Source organism: Motacilla alba, unplaced genomic scaffold (assembly GCF_015832195.1).
Source record: "Motacilla alba alba isolate MOTALB_02 unplaced genomic scaffold, Motacilla_alba_V1.0_pri HiC_scaffold_28, whole genome shotgun sequence".
Taxonomy (NCBI): domain Eukaryota; kingdom Metazoa; phylum Chordata; class Aves; order Passeriformes; family Motacillidae; genus Motacilla; species Motacilla alba.
In genome coordinates this window covers 1,889,955-1,909,955 of record NW_024037374.1, presented here as the reverse complement: position 1 = coordinate 1,909,955, position 20,001 = coordinate 1,889,955, and the positions used below count along the sequence as shown (strand labels likewise).

Sequence of the window (20,001 nt, the reverse complement as noted above, 5' to 3'; positions counted from 1 at the left end):
GCCTCCAAACCCCATCTTGGGAGATTTTTGGTTCCTTTCTAGGGTCTGTGAAAATGGAAAAATTGTGTTCAAATTAATTTTCTCCCAAATCTTGCAGTGACAGTACAAGGGTCAATGCCTTTAAACTGAATGAGGGTGGATTTACATTTGTTGGAAGTAGGAAACATTTTACAGTGATGAGAGTGGCACAAAATGGCAACTGTTTTTCTAGAGAAGTGGATGCCCCATCCCAGGAATGCTCCAAGATCAGGAGCTTTGTGCAGCCTGACACAGTGAAACCCCCTCCCCTCCCCAAGGATAGAATTCCTGTTGTGTGGGTCTCTGATGTGCTGGGTGCCCTCACAGCGCTTCTGGCCAGAATGTCTGCTGAGGGCCAGCCAGGCTGCTGCAGGGGCAGTGACCTCACAGCCATCAGCATGGCAGCCCTGTCCCTGGGCCTGGCTCTCCCCTTTCCTCGGGCCCTGCCTTGTCTCTGCTGGCATGAAGAGTTTTGTCATTGATACCTTGTCCCCAAGGTGCTGGGGCCAATGGCTTCCCAGCCAGGCTCCTGGAGCACAAGGGGCTTTTCAGCGCCCAGCCAGAAATGAGCCCTGAGGCAGCAGCTCTGCAGTGGTGGCCAGCAGGCCGGGCTGCCAAGGGAGGCTTCTGGCCATGCCCTGCAAGCAGCTGCTGCTGCCAAGGTGCCTTTGGTGCCTCAGGCTCTCCCTGGCACAGCTCCCAGCACGGCACTCTGCCCTTGTGTCCGAGCCCTTCCCTGTGCTGGGGCTGGCCTGGGGCTTTTCGTGCAGCGGGACCTGCCCTGCTCATGGCACAGGAAAGGCAGTTCCTGCTGCAGCAGGAGGCGCTGCCTGCAATGGGCTCCAACAACTCCAGCAAGGCCCTGGTGACTTTGAAATTGCTCCCTAGAGCAGAATATTCTAATAATTGTTACAGCTCCTGTACTGTGGAGTAAATAATGCTGGTTAAGATCTTTTTGTCTAATCATGATCAGAATCATTCAGAGCTGTATTTATATAAATCTATCTGCTATTCCATCATTAACCCTGTGGGACAAATTGCATTAGGGTTATATTCCACCTGTCCAATCTTTTACTCCTTTGACAAAGCCTGAGGCTGGGATTGGATCCAGCCGCTGCCAGTCTCTTCTCTTAAAGGAAGTTTAGAAGTCTAGGGATCCTGCGGGGATTCGAGGATCCCTGGTGGCTGTTGGGTGTCATTTCTCCACCTCATGACTCAGCAGGAGTTTCTGTAATAAAGAAATAAAGCTTTTGCCTGAAGCTCCCACTCTGCCCATGACAGGAACCCCTGTGAGTGTCTGGGACATCCCGGCTCTTGGGCAGCCTGGGGAATCCTGGGATGTCACCATGGAGCCCCCATGAGTGCCTGTGACAGATCGGTGCCTGAGCAGCCCAAGGTCCCCTGGGATGTCACCATGGAATGGCTGTGACTGCCTCTGAGCACACAGCTCTTTACCATCCCCAGAAACCCCTGGGAGGGCTCCATGGACCTGCTGTCTCTGCCTGTGACATTCCAGCTCCTGAACAGCTTGGAGACTCTTGGAATGTCCCCATGGAACCCCTCTGAGGGCCTGTGACAAATCTGATTTTTAGCAGGCAACCATCCTTGGCCCCTGTTGCTGTGGTCAGTTTCCATGGCAACCATCACCAGCCCCCTGTTGCTATGCTCAGTTTCCATGGCAACCATCCCCAGCCCCTGTTGCTGTGCTCAGTCCCTCGGCAGCTCCATTGAGACCCCATGCCAGGGGTGGTTGCCATGGACACCAGCTCAGGCCTGCAGCCAGAGCCCGTTGCCATGGCAACCATTGCCAGTCCCATCCCCAGGGTCACGGGATCCCAGATCCACAGAATGGGCTGAGCTGGGAGGGACCCATCAGCATCCTCGAGTCCAACTGCTGGCCCTGCCCAGGACACCCCAACAATGCCAGCCTGGGCCCGGCAGCGCTGTCCAAACGCTGCTGGAGCTCAGAGAGCCCTGGAGCTGTGACCCTTCCCTGGGGAGCCTGGGCAGGGCCCCAGCAGCCTCTGGGGAAAAACCTTTTCCTGAGATCCACCTTAAGCCTGCCCCGACTCAACTGCAGCCGTTCCCTCCAGTGCTGTCCCTGGACACCAGAGGGAAGAGGTTCCCACAGCCCCAGCCAGGGACCCGCTCCCAAGGCTGCTGCCATGGCCACCAGGGCTGGGACCAGCTGGGATGCTCGGTTTCCTTGGGCCAGGGTTTTAGGAAGGGGATTCCCCAATTTCCTGCTCCCACTAAAACCGTGCTGCTGCTCGCTGCCCTCCCACCTTCCATGGAAAGCACAAAAGACAAAGATACCAGGGTGGGATAAGAACAATTTATTGGGAACAGCAACAAGATAAGGAACAAACTGGAACACAAACAATATTAATCACAGAAGGGATGGGAAAAAGGATTTACAGGGAAAACTATAACACAGCTGCCTGGCTCTTCCTGGCCACATAATTCCCCCTGCCTGGAAAGAACACCCTTCTCCTTGGGGAGAGAGAGTCCCTTTCCTGCCCCTGACAATGACCTGAGGTGAGAGCAAATGTAATGACACAGCCATGGCCAGATCCTCATGTTCATAAATCCCCCATCATGTCATTGGAAGGGGCAGGAAAAGGGACAGGTGTCTTCCCAGCATGGATCACAGGGACCATGGATCACCAGGGCTCTTCCTAATATGGGTCCTCCAGTGGGGGATCGAGGTGGGCATGAAGCTGTTCCTGCAGTTGGGGCACTGGCAGGAATTCCCTTGCTGGTGACTCCATTGGTGTTTGGTCAAGTCAGAGCTCTGGGTGAAGCTCTTCCCACACTGGGGACACTCGTAGGGCCTCTCCCCAGTGCGGATGCGCCGGTGGGTGATGAGGGTGAAGTTGTGCTTGAAGCCCTTCATGCAGTCAGGGCAGTGGAAGGGCCTCTCCTCGGTGGGAATCTGCTGGTGCCGGAGGAAATCGCAGCTGGTGTGAAACCTCTTTGAACTAAGAACACTCGTAGGGCGTCTCCCCAGTGTGGATGCGTTGGTGGGTCAAAAGGGTGTATCTGTAGCTGAAGCCCTTCCCACATTCCCAACACTCGTAGGGCCGCTCCATGGTGTGGATCATCTGGTGGCGGATCAGGGTGCTGCTCTGCCTGAAGATCTTTCCACACTCCAAGCACTTGTAGGGCTTCTTCCCATCATGAAGCTGCTCATGGACCACCAGCTCCAAGCTCTGGCTGAAGCTCTGTCCACCTTCCTGGCACAGGCTGGGTCTTTCCTCCTCAGAGCACCCTGGGCTGGCTTTGCAGCCCCTCACCCTGTGGGATCTCTGTGGCTTTTCTTCCCCATTGGATTCCTGCACCGTGGAGTCGCTCAAAACAGCCCCTTCCATGAGGTTCTGCTGCGGGGATTTGTCCTCCCTGGTCTCCATCCTCAGCTCCTTGTCTGGGGGAGGAAGGACAAGGAGAGGATGGGATTTGCCTCCATGCCACAGGGAAGGGGAAGGAGATCCTCCCAGGGCATCCCCAGCAGGGCGGCGTTGGCAGCAGGGTTGTCCTGCAGCCGGGGGCCATGCTGGGCTGGGAGATGGAGCAGGAGAGAGGGGGAAAGGGGCACTGACTTCCTCCTTACCTGCCTCGGTGTTCCACAGCGTCTTTGTCTTCCCCACAACTTCCTCCTCCATCTGGTTAAGGTTTGGGAATGGGAAATCCTATTTTGGGAGGAAAACAAGGGATGAGTACATTGAGTTTTGTATTGGTTTGAAGGCAAACCTGGGGGAGAGTCTAAGACAGAATTACATTTAACAAGAAAATTAAGATCAAGGCAATGAGACAGAAACACTGCCTGAAACTGACAGAGTCAGGATCTAACCTGACACCCTCTTGGTCAGGGTGGTGGTAGCAGTCTGATCAAATGGTGGCTGCAGTCCTGTTGGAGTGATGAACGTGATTCTGTCGAAGCAGTGATCCTGTAGAAGGGTCTGGTCTTCCTCTGAAGGTCCAGTGCTGGTTATGGAGCTCTTGTCCTCTGGGAATCCAGTGGGCGAGGTGCTCCTGGTGTTGCAAGGCTCAGCTTATATCCAGGTAGGAATGCTTGGTTCCTCCCCCTGGGCGGAGCATCCCACAATGGGATGATGGAATTTGATCAGTCCTGCAGTGACACTCCATGGCCCATTAACAGGAGAGAGCCCCTGGAGGGCGTTATCAGGGGTGAGTCATGGGAGAGATCAAGAGCACTGCCCCGCCTGTTTATAGCAGTTTATGAAGATGGTGATTGCAAACGTGCTTTTGGTAACATCTTACATTGCAACCTGAAACAGCGGGGCAATCCCTGCTTGGGGGGTGAACACCACCGCCCTTACCCAAACTGGCTCAGGTGTAAAACCCCCACCCCGGGAAGGCCACACAATGTCACAATGTCACACTTGCCCTGACCCAGGGGAGGTCTCTGTCCCTGCCCCTGCCTTGCTCTCCCCCCTTTTTCTTTCCATCTCTCTCTCTGCCTCACATTTACTGTTAAATAAAATACTTTGGATTTGGTCTCGTCAGCTCCTTAATTGGGGCAGAGGCATCTCTCTAACAATTTTCTTAACCACATTGCCACATTATTTTGGCACAGTGAGTTCAGGGCACTGTTCTCTGACCCCAAGTGCCCTTGACAACAGCATGGCTCCCTGCTATGAGGAGGTTTTGCTTCTCTCTGGAGCAACTCTTGGAAACTCGGACACAGCTTTCTCTGAGCGACTTATGGGAGAACTGATGAGGAAAATGGCTGTTGTGGGTGGCCAATGCAAAGAAAATATTTTGTTGTCCTTCCTTGACTAGTTTGTTAAAATCACAGGAGGAAAGGGAGCAAATGATAGCAGCGAGACTGACACGGTTCATTCACCCCACGGTGAGGAACACAAGGCTGCTAAAAGTCCCACAAGAAGCCCAGCTCATGTAGCTAAATTCCCAAATAAGTCCCAAATTCACAGGCTTGGGGCTTTGACAAATGTGAGAATAGTTTTCTTTTTGTCCCTGTCGCCTTTGTGACAGCTACACAGAGCTTTCCCCCCCTTTTAATAATCTGTACTGGGCCGAATTTCCACTTTCCTTTTATTGGAACCTGCCAGCAGCTGAGCTGGAGCTGTGCAGGAACCAATGGAACTTGGAATTGCCACAGAATTGCCTCTATTGTCAGTTTATTCATTTTTGTGGATTTGTTGGCATTTTCATCACATGTGACTTGTTGGAAGAGCAAACATTCCCCAAGGCATTTAATGTAGGGTTAAGTTTGATTTCTGCCAAGTTTCTTTTGTCCAGTGCCCAGGGGGTGCTCGAGGGGTCTCTGTGCCTCTCGCCCTGGGGGATGCTTGGCCAGGGCTTGGGGGATGTGCCCCTGTCACCCCAGGCCATTCCCCAGGGGGTCTCCATCATTCTCACCCCAGGGAATGCTTGGGGGGTCTCCCTCCCTCTCACCCCTGTGCCAGGGAGTGCTTGGGGAAGTCTTTGTCCCTCTCAGCCCAGGGGATGCTCAGGGGTCTCTGTCCTATCTCTCTCAGCCCTGGGGGATACTTGGGGCTTCTCCATTCCTCTGGCCTCAGGGAATGCTTGTGCAGGGCTGGGGACCTGGGGCTCTGTGTCCCTCTCACCGCTGAGGGTGCTCGGGGCTGGGGGGACTCTCTGACCTTCTCATCCCTGGGGAGGCCGGGGGGGGTCTCTGTCCCTCTCAGCCCTGGTGGGACCCCACCCAAACATCATCGGGCTCAGAGGGACAGAGACACCCCCAAAGCCCCAGAAGGGCTGAACCTGGGATTTGGTTTGGGGCTGAGGATTTAGGAAGGGGCTGGAATTGAGGCTGGGGTCGGAGTTGGGGCTGAGATTTGGATTCGAGTTGGGATTGGGGTTCAGGCTAGACATGGGATTGGCTTTAGGGCTGGGGTTGGGTCTGGGTCTGGGGCAAGATGAGTCTGGGACTGGGATGAGATTTAATATAGAACTGTGAGTGTGTCTAAACATGGAGTGAGATTGAGACCAGGATCAGGGTCAGGTTTGGGACTGAGCTCACCCAGAGGGGGACAGGCGGGAATGTCACTGCAGGATGTCCCTGGCATCATCCCAGCCCTCCTCAGGCACCTCCAAACATAGGGGGGAGCTGGGTGCTCCAAGATCCAGGAGCTCCCATGCTGCCCCTCAATACCATGTGAGCATTCCCTGAGGGCAGCCCTGACTGTGACCCTTGGGGTTCTGGGATCAGCCCTCACATCCCTGTGGGAGCGGTTGCAAACAGGACAAGAGATTTTTCCCCCACTCTTCCCTGCAGAAGGGTGAAGCCCAGCTGCCCTTTTCTTCTGGTGCCTCCTGCTCTCCTCAGCTGAGTATGTCAAATTCACCAGGAGCAGGAAAATCCCCATTCCCTGTTTCCTTGTGGCTGCAGCCTGGAACATTTATTCAGAATGAAAAACTTTCTGACAGCCCTGCTGAATGACACCAGAAGGAGGTTTGTGAGAAAGGGAGGAAAACGTGTTTTGATAGGAAATAAAATTACAAATTTATTTCTTTCTCTTGCATTCCTTTTCAGTCTGTTCTGGTCTGGTTTTCATAGTGCCACCTTCTCAGCTGATTCTGTTTGTGCCCTCCTTTCTCTCCTGCCTTTCTCTGTCTGCTCTATTTCTCTCTCAGTGTCTCCCTTGACCCAGGGCAGCTCCCACCAAAGACCCTGCCCTGATTTAATTCCCTGTCCAGGAGCTACAACCACCATGGGTGAAGTGATGAAGGCTGGCAGTGAAATGTCACTGTAGGATCTTGCTGCACTTGGCTTTTGGCTCTTCCGTAAGAGCTTTGCCTTCAAAGGCAGGAGCATCATTTCCTGTCTGGGAACTTGTCCCACATTGCAAGGCTAGATGTCTTCTTTTTGCCATCTGTATGGCAGTTGTCTTCTGTTAAGTGGGCAGTTTCCCTTATCTCTTCCACACCCACTCCTCCCTCCGTGGGGGGGATGAGGAGCAGGATTGGGGGGGGGGGAAGACATCTGCTGATAAGAGGCTGTTGAATGTCACTGCATGACTGATAAGAACCATAGGATGCCAGTGTGAGATGCTCTGCCCAGAGTTAAGAGCCAAGCACTCTACCCAGATATAATTTGGAGATTCTGGAACACCAGCACAGCTTCTCCACTGGATTTCCCAGAGGAACAACAGCTGCCTCTTCTTCCACTGGATCTTCAGAGGAAGACTACACCGTTTTCTACAGGATCCCTGCTCCAAGAGAAGCACACCTGACACTCCAGGAGGACTGCAGCCACATTTCCAATTGGACTGCTACCAACACCCTGACCAACAGGGTGTCAGGTTGTGTTCTGACTCTGTCAGCATTGTTTCAGTTTACTGCGTTGTTTATTAAATCCTTTTATTTTCTTCCCTAGTAAAGAACAGTTACTTCTTGCTCCCATATCTTTTGCCTGAGAGATCCCTAAATTAAAATTTATAGCAATTGGGAGAGGGGGGGGGTTTCACATTCTCCATTTCAGGGGAGGCTCCTCCTTCCTTAGCAGACACCTGTCTTTCCAAACCAAGACAGAACTGGAATTCCAGCCCCTGGGAGTGTGTGCCATGCATCCCAGAGGGGCATTACCCAGGCTCCCAGGGTTCTGCTCCTGCCGTGCCTGCCAAGGAGCTGTGCAGGGCCAGGGGACAAGGTCCAGCAGCTGTGTTGCTTCTGCAGTGCCACAAGGGCCCCTGGTTCCATGAGTTTCCGCACTGCCAACAGCGGTTCCTTGGTTCCCATCATGCCCTGCTGTGTCACCATGGATATTTGGTGTCATGAAGTTCTCCAGTGTCACAATGGCCCTCCTCGCTCCATGAGCTTCCACAGGGTCACAATGGACTCCTTGGATGGGCAGTGTCACCATGGACCATTGGCTCCATGCAGCCCCGCTGGGTCACCATGGACTCCTTGGTTCCAGGAGGTTCCAGGGGTGTCTCCATGGTCTCCTTGGATCCACAGTGTCACAACGGACCACTGGATCCACATGGCCCTGCTGTGTCACCATGGCCCCTTGGTTCCATGGGACCCCAGGGTCACAATTGACTCCTCGCTTCCACGTCACCCCTTCAGTGTCAAAATGGCCCCTTTGTTCCATGAGGAACACAAAAGGTTTATTGAAACATTGAGCAAATCCTGCTTAACACACCTGGGAACATCTGCTTGCATTCAAGAGAGAGGTTAAAGCTGAGGATGGCACCAGCAGCTTCCATCTGCAACAGAGATCCAGGGAAACAACAGGGACAGAGAATTCAGCTGCAAGACTCAGAGAATTCTGCTTCCAGAGATCATTTCTGCTCACACTGTCCCTTGCAGAAAGGTGACACCATTCCAGGCAGCCTGGACTGAGCAGGTGGTTCCTGAGTGGGGTTTGTTGTTCAGGAAACCTGCTCAGGCTTTTCCATTCCTTTCCTTCCCAACAGGAAAACTACTCCCGGGCCTGTGTGCAGGCAGAGCCCTGAGGAGAGCAGGTGGCACATGGTGCAATGGGCTGGGCCACGGAGCTGCAGAGCTCAGGGGACAAGGTTCTGCTGCAGGGCACAGGGATGTCAGTGCCAGCTGGGCCATGTCAGACATGGTGAGGCTGGGGGTGAGGAGCAGCTTGTCCAAACAGGGTGAGCCCTCAGGGGGCATGTTCTTCTCCATGCCCAGACCTCCTAAGGAGACATTCAGCATCAAGATCACCTGAGGAATGCTTCTGTCAGCTCTTCTCTGAACTGGAAAATAAAAAAAAAATATTTGATTAAAGAAAAAGTCATGGAGTGCACTTTGAAATCTTCCTCCTTAACCTAACTCCAAACTGACTCCAGTCAGCTGCACAAGCCCTGGAGAATTGAAGACAATTGAAGGAAGAGCAAGAGGCCCTGAGGGCTTTCTATAAATTATTGAGCCCCAAGGTGGATTTGGGGCTGAGTCTTGCATCCTCAGGCACTGAGAGAAGGCTGAAGAAGCTGCTCAAGGAGTCAGAAGCAAAACTCCAAGTCCCTTGCAGCATCCCTGGGGCCCACTGAGGGCAGAGAGTGCCAAAGGCTCCCCAGGGACTGCTGAGAGCAGATCCTTGAGGCCAGGATTGCAGGGAGCCCAAGGCTCTGAGCAGGGAGCTGCAATGCTGAGCAAGGCCTGGGCTGGCTGGGGGAAGCAGAAAGGCCAAGCCCTGAGCCCAGCCTGGCACAGCAGGGCCTGTCCCTCACGGGTGTCTCGGGGCTGTTTGTGGGGCAGTGGGATGTGAGGGGCAGCAAGGACAAATGTCAGAAAACCGCAACCCCTGCCAGCCTCCTCAGGGAGGGACGAGGGAGAACCAAAGTGCAGCCCCTCAAAGGAAGGATCCTTTTGTTGGGCCTCCAGAGGTGCTGCCCGAGAACAGAGGACAAAGCCCTGGGTGCCCCTGGGCCTGCCAGCCCTGCCCAGCCCCTGGCCATCTGTCCCACAGGCTGTGCCCCCTGTGCGTGCTGCTCCTCTGCCCTGGCCGGGCTGTACTCGCCCATCCCACTATCCCCCCAGCATTTCTCACCCAGCGTTTCTGTGCCCTCCCTGGGCTCCCTGCACCCAGCGCTGCCGGCTCCTGGCACACAGAGCCAGGGCAGGAGCCCACCCTGCCAAGGGGCTCTGGAGCAGGGCGGTGGCTGCCATGGCTTCTGAGCTCAGCAGCTGCTCCTGGGATGGTTCCATGGAGACCGAGCACAGCAACGCTGCTGTGCATTGTCCCTGCTGAGGGTCACACCCTGGCGGGCACATTCCCTGGCTGCAGGATTCGGGCCCAGCCCAAGCACTGCACCTATGGCTCCAGCATTGCTTTCCAACAAAAACAGGGGAAGGCAAACTCTGTGTAGCTCATGGCATTTTAGAGTGTCTAAATCTTGCTAAGTCATTGGTCTGAGAGGTGAGATGCATTTGGAATTCATGGAATGAAGAAGTAGTGCAACATGGAAAAGGGGAGCATAGAAATAAATCGAGAAAAACATTTCAGATGGTTTCTTTCCATTTTCATTTCACTTCTGGAGAGCCGTTTCAGTTTTCCAGGCATGTTCTCCACAGTCCTGTCTGCTCTTTTCAAGAACCTTTCGTGGAGAGTGGATTCGAGCTCCTGTCACAAGATGTGCCACCAACTGCAGCTTCTCTTGGCTTTCCACACTGTGAGTGCAGCAGGACTCTTGCAGCCAAGCAGGACAAAGGTTTGGAGAACTTGACGACTTGTGCTTTCTTTTCCTGGTGGACTGGGGAGTTGTGCCATTGGTGAGGTTTTCATTGTGACTGTTCCAGCCTTGGAAAACAGGAGGTGGTACCAGGACTTGTCGGGGAATGCAACCCTGACTGAATTCAGAGAAAGAATCTCCAGAACCTTCAGCCAGAAATGGAGGGTTGTGTGATAATCACTCACACATCTCCATAGACACCTGGAAAGTGATCTAGAACATGAAAATTGGTTGTCAGAGGCAGTTTCTTTCTGTTTTCAGTTTAGATGATTCCACATCTCTCATGCTGGTATAAATTAAGAGCACAATCAGTTCATGAGAAGCAACAGAACAAGCTGCACCTCCCAGAGTAGAAGACTGAAAGAATTGCAAAAGGAGAAATGCAGGGAATGACTTGGTGAACCTTGTCTGTAAGAAGGGAAATATTTTCTAAGAATTTCTAATCCATTTCCTCTGCTTTTCTCCTTCTTAATAAGGCCATTTCCATCCCAGATTCCTCATGAAACAAGAAGCCTGAGCTTGTGGAAGTGCATGAAAGATGCCCTGTTCCTCTGCAGGGACAGTCAGGGGGAAAGAGGAAGCAGTTTTGAAAAATTGTGTGATAATGAGTAATGCGGTGGTTGAGTCTCACAATTAAAAGGCAGATATTATGGATATGTTAAGACAAGTTTTATAGATTTATAGTTATGTTTTACCCCCCTTGTGTTGTTATCACAGTGTTCCCTGGTAGTTGGGGTATCTGGGAGGGTTGGCTTGTTACTGTGGCAACACCTGACATCCAGTCAAGATGTAAGGAAGTGACCTCCACCACTGGACAGCGAAGAAAGAGTTGATTACCAAGATTTTGAGAGGGGCTAAAGGGTTAAAAGGTGAAAACATCCATTGTGTGGATGAGCACATGGTGGGAAAAAATCCTTACCTCCCGGTGCCAAAATATTTTCTCTATTCAGTCTTCTGTTGTATTTTTTATATATGGTTTTAATAATCCTTTTAAATTTGTAGGAGTGAGTATCATTTCTCACAAATGGGGACTCATCCGGGAAATACACCCGGTGGCCTTAGGAGTTTTCAAAAGGGGCACGCCCCACCACAGGTTTGGTGGAGATTGTCGGACTCTCCGAGATCCACCAGTGGTTGCAGGTTGGAAGCCCAAAGACACCAGGAGACTGGATAAAGAAAAGGGGAAGAGGGGTGAGTACCATCCACATAAATATTTTTGGCCAGATTGTGACTCCACAATTCCGGTGTATGAAAGTGAGCTTCACATTGGTTAAATACTGGATCCATCCTGGTCCCTTGAAGCGTCAGGATATTGGATGGTAGAAAGGAAAAAGGACCAGCGGGACGCATGGTGGGGAGGAAAGCGGGGATCCCTTAGACAAGGACCCCATGGCCGGCAGGACACATAAGATGGAAGGGTTTCTGGGGACTTGGGAGCAGGGTTCACCCATCAGGGAAACCGTGTTTGTGCTGGGACGGGGACCCGTGGTGGGATTCCCAGCCAGCACACACAAAGGGAGCCAGTGAGCTTCACATGGCGCGGCAGCTCGCATGGGGTTCAGTGGCTTGCACGGTGCTCGGAGTGGGGGCAGCCTCTGGGGCGCAGCCAGCGCTGTAATTTCCAGCTCCAGCCAAAGCTAAGCTGGAAGCGGGGTGACCTCCAAGGGGTTTGCTGCAGGGGGTCACCCAGGAGTCGGTGCAGCAGTTTGTGTGCTGCCGAGCCAAGGGGGTTGGGGCAGTCCAGCCGCCAAGCCAAGTCACGTCAGGGTGGAGCTGCCGAACCAAGGTGGTCACGGCGGGCTAGCCACTGAGCCAAGCTGAATCTGGGAGGGTGGAGCCACTGAGGCTGAGCCGAGTCAGGCCAGAGGCAGGATCACAGCCACTGAGCTGAACTGGAGCGGGCAGAGCTGCCGAGTCGAATTGGGGCAGGTGGCGCCACCAAAGCCGAACCAAGTTGGGTCAGAAGTGGTATGGAAGCTGCTGAGTCGAATCGGGGCGGGCAGAGCCACCGAAGCTGAGCCAGGTTGGGCCAGGGGTGGGACTGCAGGTGCCAAGGTGAATTGGGCCCGGACAGGCCATAGCCGAGCTGAGCCAGGCGGGACAGGGAGCAGAGTGTGACCATGGGACCAGAGCATTGAACCGAGGAGGAGAGGAAGGGCAGGAACCAATCCAGTGATATGGAAGCCCCTGGATTGTAAGATATTTTTTATTTTTTCAATTTTTACTTGTCAAAAGAGATGTACAGGTTTTGGGTTTTTTCTCTCTCTTCCCTTTCCTTCTCTTTCCTCCTTTCCTTGTTTCTTACTCCCCCCCACACCCCCCACCATCTTTTCCCTTCTGAGAGAGGCAGGCTTTGTCCGGAGGGCCTGTGGTTGGAAAGGTGGGCTCTGTCGGAGCAGGGCCTGTGATTGGCCGGTCAGGATGGGACTATGGGCAAACAGGGAATCCCCAAGGGGAGGAGTAGAAATTGAAGAGGTACCAATAGGTATACCCCCAGATAGCCAACTGGGAAGGAAACTAGCCCGGTGGAAATATGACCCAAATACCAGAGACAAGGATGAGCTCAGAATGATTCACTATTGCACGGTAGAATGGACCAGAAGGGAAATTAGCAGTGATGGTGTACACTGGCCGAGATATGGGTCAGAAGAAGGATGGATGTGTCAGGCCTCAAACATGTATGTGAGAGCTAAGCAACCATTTAATCAGGAAGAGAGACACTATGCTGCCTTTTGGGAGGAGAGAGTTCACCCTCAAAGGTGAGTGTGTTTAAGATACCAGAAAATAAAGACTGGGACCCGTTAGAGCACTTACCCCCTCCACCTTCAGTAGCCCCAGCTGAACCTCTCCTATCCCCTGATGGGCCTAGCCAAAACATCAGAATCAGGGTGGCACGACGAGAGGAAAGCAGATCAGAGGATGGGAGCCAAGCATTGGGACTGTACCCCCTGAGAGAAGTACCCCTGGGGGGTGCCGGGAGGAATCAAATTCATAACGGTACCTCTCAGTTCTCAGACGTGAGAATTCCTAAATTCCTAAATTTTAATTTTAATTCCTAAAAAGGAATTAAAAGGACTATTAGCAGACCCCATTGGGTTAGCACAGCAGTTGGAGCAGTTTCTGGGGCCCAGTATTTTTACATGGGAAGAGATGCAGTCAATAATGACCATGCTTTTCACACCAGAGGAAAGACAGATGATCCAGGCAGCTGGCATACGGATATGGGAAAGGGAGCGCTTGCAAGGACCTCCTGGGGATCTGAACATGCCCATAGTGCGCCCCACCTGGGACCACAACAGCATGGGAGAGGGGGGAAAGACATGGAGGAATACACAACATTGATTAGAAGAGGTATCAAAGAGGCAGCTCCACGTAATTAAAATGCTCGTAAAGCTTCCGATGAGCAGCAAAGGAAGGAAGAAAGAGTGACAGAGTGGCTAGAAAGACTGAGAAGGAATAGGAGGAAATATTCAGGGGTTGACCCTAAAGATAAATTTTGTCACTCACACCTGGCCAGATATATGGAGAAAGTTAGAAAAGGTAGATGTCTGGCAAGAAAAGAGGTTGGAGGATCTTTCAAGGGAAGCACAGGAAGTGGATGTAAAGAGGGACGAAGAGAAGATCAAGACAAAAGTCAAGGTAATGGCAACTGTCATTAGGGAAGGAAACCAGCATGTCAAGAACAACCCATGTAAGGGAGGGGACCCCAAATGAGAGAAGATAGATGGAGGGGTGAGGCAGCACCTTGGAACTGGACACAAAAAGGAGTTTGGAAAACAAGGGAACCTAGGAGCAGTTTGCTTTTACTGTAAAGAGGATGGACATATCAGAAAGAATGGCCCCCAGAAGGAAAAGGAGCTGAGGGTCTATGAGACTGAGCAAAAAGGAGCACTGGAAGACTAGGGGTGTCAGGGGCTCTACCTCTTGGGGAGAGAATGCCATCAGGAGCCCTTGATAACTTTAAAAACAGATCCCCAGGAGGAAGAATTTGAATTCTTAGTAGACATGGGGGCTGAAAGAACTTGTGTTGGTAGAATCCCAAAGGGGTGCAAAAAGGGCCAAGATACTGTGCAAGTAGAAGGTGCTAAAGAGGAAGGGTTCAAAGCCTCAGGTATAAAGCAAATAAAGTTTGAAGGCACAAATAAAATAGGAATTGGGGATGTTCTATCAGTTCCAGAAACAGGGTGAAATTTATTAGGACAGGATTTACAGGTGTAGTTTGACATTGGAGTGCTCCCAGAGAAACAGAAAATGGTAGTTAAGCTTCTCCGATTAAGGGAAGAAAAATAAAGAGCCATGTCTGTTCCCCCATAATACACCCATATTACCAGTAAAGAAGTCAGATGGGACTTACAGGCTTGTCCAAGATTTGAGAGAAGTGAACAAGAGAACAATGAATTGGCACCCAGTGGTGCCTAATCCCTACACACTGCTAAGTAACATCCCATAGTTTAACGTGATAGACCTAAAAGATGCTTTTTGGGCGTGCCCACTGGCAGAGGAAAGTGAGTTATATTTACCTTTGAATGGGAGGACCCAGATTCCAGGAGGAAGCAACAGCTTCAGTGGACTAGGTTACCCCAAGGGTTTTCCAAATCCCCAAACCTGTTCGGTCAAGCCCTAGGAGAAATACTACAACTCTTCTCCATTAAACTTGGGATAAAGCTCATCCAAGATGTAAATTATTTGCTTCTCTCAGGACGGGAAGAAAAAGAAGTTTCAGAATCCACCACAGTGTTGTTAAATTTTCTGGGGGATCAAGGACTTTGAGTCTCAAAAGGGAAACTCCAATTTGTAGAGAGGGAAGTAAAATACCCAGGACATGTGATTTGTCAAGGGACCCAGCAGCTGGACCCTGAGAGAATTATGGGGATAGTCTCACTCCCATGGCCAATAGTAAGAGGGATGTCAGAAGGTTTTTAGGCCAGTTGGGATGTTGCAGGCTATGGATTGAAGGATACATGCAGGCCATCCAGTTCCTGTATGAAAAGTTAGGTGAAGAGATTAGGTGGGAAAAAGATGATGAACAAAAGTTTGAAGCTTTAAAGCAAAAATTAAAGGCATGGAGTCTTCCTGCCTTAGACAAACCCTTCTATCTGTTTGTGGATAATGAAAAAAGGGGTAGCAAATGGAGTGTTAGGCCAGGACTGGGGAGGATCCAGGAAATCAGTGGCCTATTTATCAAACTTACTAGACCCTGTCAGCTGGGGGTGGCCAACCTGCATTTAGGCGGTGGCAGTGACCACCCTACTCGCAGCAGAAAGCAAAAATTAACCTTTTGGGGGAAAATTAAAGATAAATATCCCTAAATCAGGAAGGAGTATGCTGAGCCAAAAGGCTGAGAAATGGCTCACTGATTCCCAAGTGCTAGAGTATGAAGCCATCTCAATTGATAATGGTTTAGAGCTAATGGTGAGTAACCAACTCAACCCTGCCCAGCTTTTGTATGGAGAACCAGGTGAGGAACTAATACATAATTGCCTAGAGGTTATTAACTGTCAAACTAAAGTAAGAGAGGACCTAACAGATCAACCACTGCAAGGTGGAAAACGACTGTACATCGATGGATCTTCACAAGTAATAAAGGGGCACAGGGTATCAGGGTACGCTATAGTGGATGAAGGGTTGGTAGCCATGGAAAAGAGCAAGTTACCTTCCAACTGGTCATCCCAAGCGTGGGAGTTGTATGCCCTAAAACGAGCTCTGGAAATATTGGCACAGAAAAGGGGAAAAATATATAGTGACTGAAAATACGCTTTTGGAGAATGCATACCGTTGGAAAAATTTGGAAGAGAGGGGGCTATTAAATTCAAAGGGAAAGGGACTGATTCACATAAAACTTGTTTTAGAGGTATTAGAAACCTTACAATTGCCAGAAGTAGCAGTGGTATATGTTAAAGGATGTCAAAAAAGGGTGGCTGAAGAAGCAGAAGGGAACAATTTAGCAGATTTAGATGCTAAGAATGCTGTCAAATCAGGGAGAGAAAAATTAATGATAGTATTAAGCCTGATGAGAGAAATGCAAGAAGTCCCTGTATTCAGTGGGACGGAAGAGGAAGAACTCCTCAAAAGAGGAGCCAAGAAAGATAACAAAGGGAAGTGGAGATTAGCAGATGGGAGGCAAGTGTTGAATAAACCCCTGGCCAAGAAAATGCTGGAAGGCATACATGGAACAACATATTGGGGTACACAAGCGCTAAGTGATCAATTTCTAAGGGACTGGGGCTGCATAGGCATTTTCAGAATAGCTGAGCAAGTCACTGAATGATGTGTGATATGTAAACAAGTGAACAAGAAAATCATGAGGAAAACACCCAGAGGAGGGCAAGAACTACCCTTATGCCATTTCAAAACATCCAAGTAGACTTTATGGAGCTTTCCCAGGTACAATGGTGGAAACTTTTGCCAGTGATAGTAGATCACTTGACTCATTGGGTAGAGGTGGTACCCACTGTGAAAGCCAGTGCCAATGTTGTGAGTAAAACACTTCTAGAATCAATCATTCCCCAGTATGGGATGGTAAGCAGGGTTGAGTCAGACCAGGGAACTCATTTCACATCGAAGATATTGCAGAAAGTTGTACAGGCCTGGGGAGTGAAATGGGAATGACACACTCCATGGCATCCACAGAGTTCCAGTTCTGTTGAGAGAATGAATCAAACTCTGAAAAGAGCTCTAGTTAAGCCAATGATTGAAAAAAAGATATCATGGATAAAATATCTCCTTTTAGCCTTATTATGAATTAGAACCCAATCTTGGTCAGATCTGGGGGGCTTACCTCATGAAATGATGTTTGGGTTACCCTTCCTGACCTCACCCCAGAAGGTTGCCCCCTGTGAGGAAGGGGAAACCACTGCCAAGAAATATGTTCTGTCGAGAGCACAAACCTTAGAAGGGCTAAGACATAAAGGGGCAACTCCTCAAACTACCACCCTGGATTTCAGAATCCATAAGATTAATCCTGGGGATTCGGTGATGATTAAGTCATGGAGAGATCAGCCTCTAACTCCTCAGTGGGAAGATCCCTTTCAGGTACTGCTCACCACAGAATCAGCCATGCAAACTGCAGAGCGAGGATGGACTCAAGCCAGCAGAGTCAAAGGCCCACTAGAAGAACCCAAAGAGTGGACTATAACATCCAGGCTGGGTGAAGTGAGATTGACTCTCAAGCAGAGACTGAGAGACAACCAGAAAAACACCAAGACGCCCAAAATGTAGAGTCAAGCTTTCACCAACCAGCTGGAGAACTGTCGTCCTGACTTAAAGGGTGAGAATTACCAGCATCTGTTGAGGGGAAGCACACAAGGGACTGTGAAAGGTAATGGCACAGGTTCTTTAGGAAAATAAGACAAAGGAATAGAGGGCAAGACCAGGTTGGCCCCTTTGATTGCTACCAAGAAGACTCCATAGCCCTGCTGCAGGTAGCAGTCCCTCAGGCATGGTAAGGTTGGGACAAAAGGCGAGAACAGACCTCTATCATTCCTCAGTTGTCTTTTAATTCAACAGCGACTAGAGGCCAACTAGACTGAGTTTGCCTTTGTACTCACCCCTAAGATACACTGACTATGGGCAGCAGCCACACAGGCACGGTAGATGGCGGTTAAAGCCATACCAGACCTCTGTGATGCCCTTTTGTCCATTCCAAATAAGTGTGTCTAAGGAAAAACTGAGATTTTTTTTTCTCCTGTTCCCACTGTCCTTGCCCATGTCAACTGATGCTGGTATGACTCATTCAAGAGAGAGAGAAAATTTTTGACATAATTGGTTGAGCAAAATGACTTCTAGAAAAAGAAAAGGGGGGGTTTGTTATAGATGAGTAATCCTATGGTTGACTCTCACAATTAAGGGGTGAATATAAAGTATATGTTAAGAGAAGTTTTGTCGATGTATAGTTATCATTCCCCTCCCCCTTGCATTGTTATCACAGGATGGCCTCAGTAGTCAGGACATTTGGGAGGGTGGGCTTGTTACTATGGCAGCCACCTGACCTCCAATCAAGCTGTAAGAAAGTGATCTCCACCACTGGACAGCGAAGAAGGAGTTGATTGAAAAGACTTTGAGAGGTACTGGAGGTATAAAAGACAGAGCATCTATTTTGTAGATAAACATATGGTGCTTAAATCCTTTGCTCCTGGCACTGTGTTCTTTTCTTTATTCAGTTTTTCTGTTGTATTTTGATAAGGTCTTAATAAACCATTTAAATTTTTGAAAGTGAAATTTTTTTCTCACATGAGGATGGGGAATGTGAGGCAAGGCTGTCTACATCGGGTCAGCTCCAAGGTACAACTTCTCTGACCTGTCCAGACCTCCTTACGAGCAGCCCCACATCAATATCAATCACAGAATGCTGCAATCAGCTCTTCACAAAAGAGAACAGTGATAAAATGTGCTCTAAAATAGGATTACATATTTCTTAGAACCTCATTGAAATGTTTCTCCATAACTGTAAAAGGAAAACCTTCCAGATGAACTGCACTGGAGCAGAGGGAAATCAAGGCAGAGCCATGAACTGTCAGGACTTGCTTGATCCTAATGAGCCCTGTGGTGCATTTGGAGCTGAGCCCTGGAACCTCAGGGCCTGAGAGGAGATTGCACAAACCTTGCCACAAGTCACATTCACAAGAAAACCCCAAAGTGTCTCAAAGCATTGATGGGTGCCACTGAGGTCCATCCCCAACACAGGCTCCTCATGGACTCCTTGAAGAAGTGAACTGGAGGCCAGGATGGCACAAAAAAAACCCTCTCAGAGATGTGGTGTGGAAAGGAAACCCAAAGTACCTTAAAAATCTTGAGTATCTCAAAGCATTAATGAGCCCGACAGAGTGCCAGTACAAAGCTCTCAAGGGACTCATTAAAGCAGATAATTGGGACCATGATTGCACAAACCTCTCACAGAGTCTGTACCAAAAGGGCAATACCAAGTACCTTAAAAAAACAGAAGTACCTTGAAGCATTAATGAGCCCCACTGAGTGTCATTGCTGATAAAGGCTCTCAAGGGATTTAATAAAGCAGATAATTGGAGGCTGTGACTGCACAATCACTCTCATCGAGTCTGCATCAAAAGGGAAACACCAAGTAGCTAAAAAGCAGAAGTACTCTGAAGTATTAATGAGTCCCACTGAGTGTTGTTACTGACAAAGCCTCTCCAGGGACTAATTACAGCAGATCATTGGAGGCCATCATTGCAGAAACCTCTCAGAGACTCCAAAGCAAAAGCCAAACCCAAAGTCCTTTGAAAAACCCTGCAGTCCCTGGGAGCATGAAGGAACCCCCAGGGCCATTCCTGGGCAAGGCTCCCCAGGGACTCCTTCCAGCAGATCCTTGAGGCCACTGGCATGTGGGCTAGGGGGGGATGCTGAGGGCAGGCCAAGGGGCTGCCAGTGCCCAGCCTGGCTGGGGCTGTGCCAGGAAGCCCCAGTGCCTCAGGACAAGGTGTCTCCTGCCAGCCCTTGGTGGCACAGAGCCTGCTGTGCCCCAGGGCACCAAGCCTTGGCTTCTCTTTGTCCCCACCTGTCATCACTGCCTGCAGTTCTCTGCTCTGCCTGGGGCCTGGGGACACTTTCTCAGTCGTGTCCCTCCCTGGGACCCATTAAAAGTGCAAGAAACTTTGGAGTGTGATTCTGACTTGGAGTTCTGCAGAGGTTTCTTCAGCTGCCTCTCAGGGACTGATGTTCAGGGCGTGAGAACAAAGCCCCAGAGGCTCATTAAAGTCCTTGTGCTGTGTCTGTGCTGCTGAGCTGGGCCGGGCTCCTGGCACAGAGGCAGCTGCTGGGAACCAAGAAGAGC

At 50.5% G+C, this 20,001-nt stretch overlaps 2 pseudogenes; one reads left to right on the top strand and one right to left on the bottom strand.

Moving 5' to 3' along the window:
* LOC119696322 overlaps positions 1-20,001 on the top strand; it is a 2,199,709-nt pseudogene that overhangs the window by 1,168,003 nt on the left and 1,011,705 nt on the right.
* The window catches only part of LOC119696323, a 1,148,804-nt pseudogene that overhangs the window by 1,116,370 nt on the left and 12,433 nt on the right, over positions 1-20,001 (bottom strand).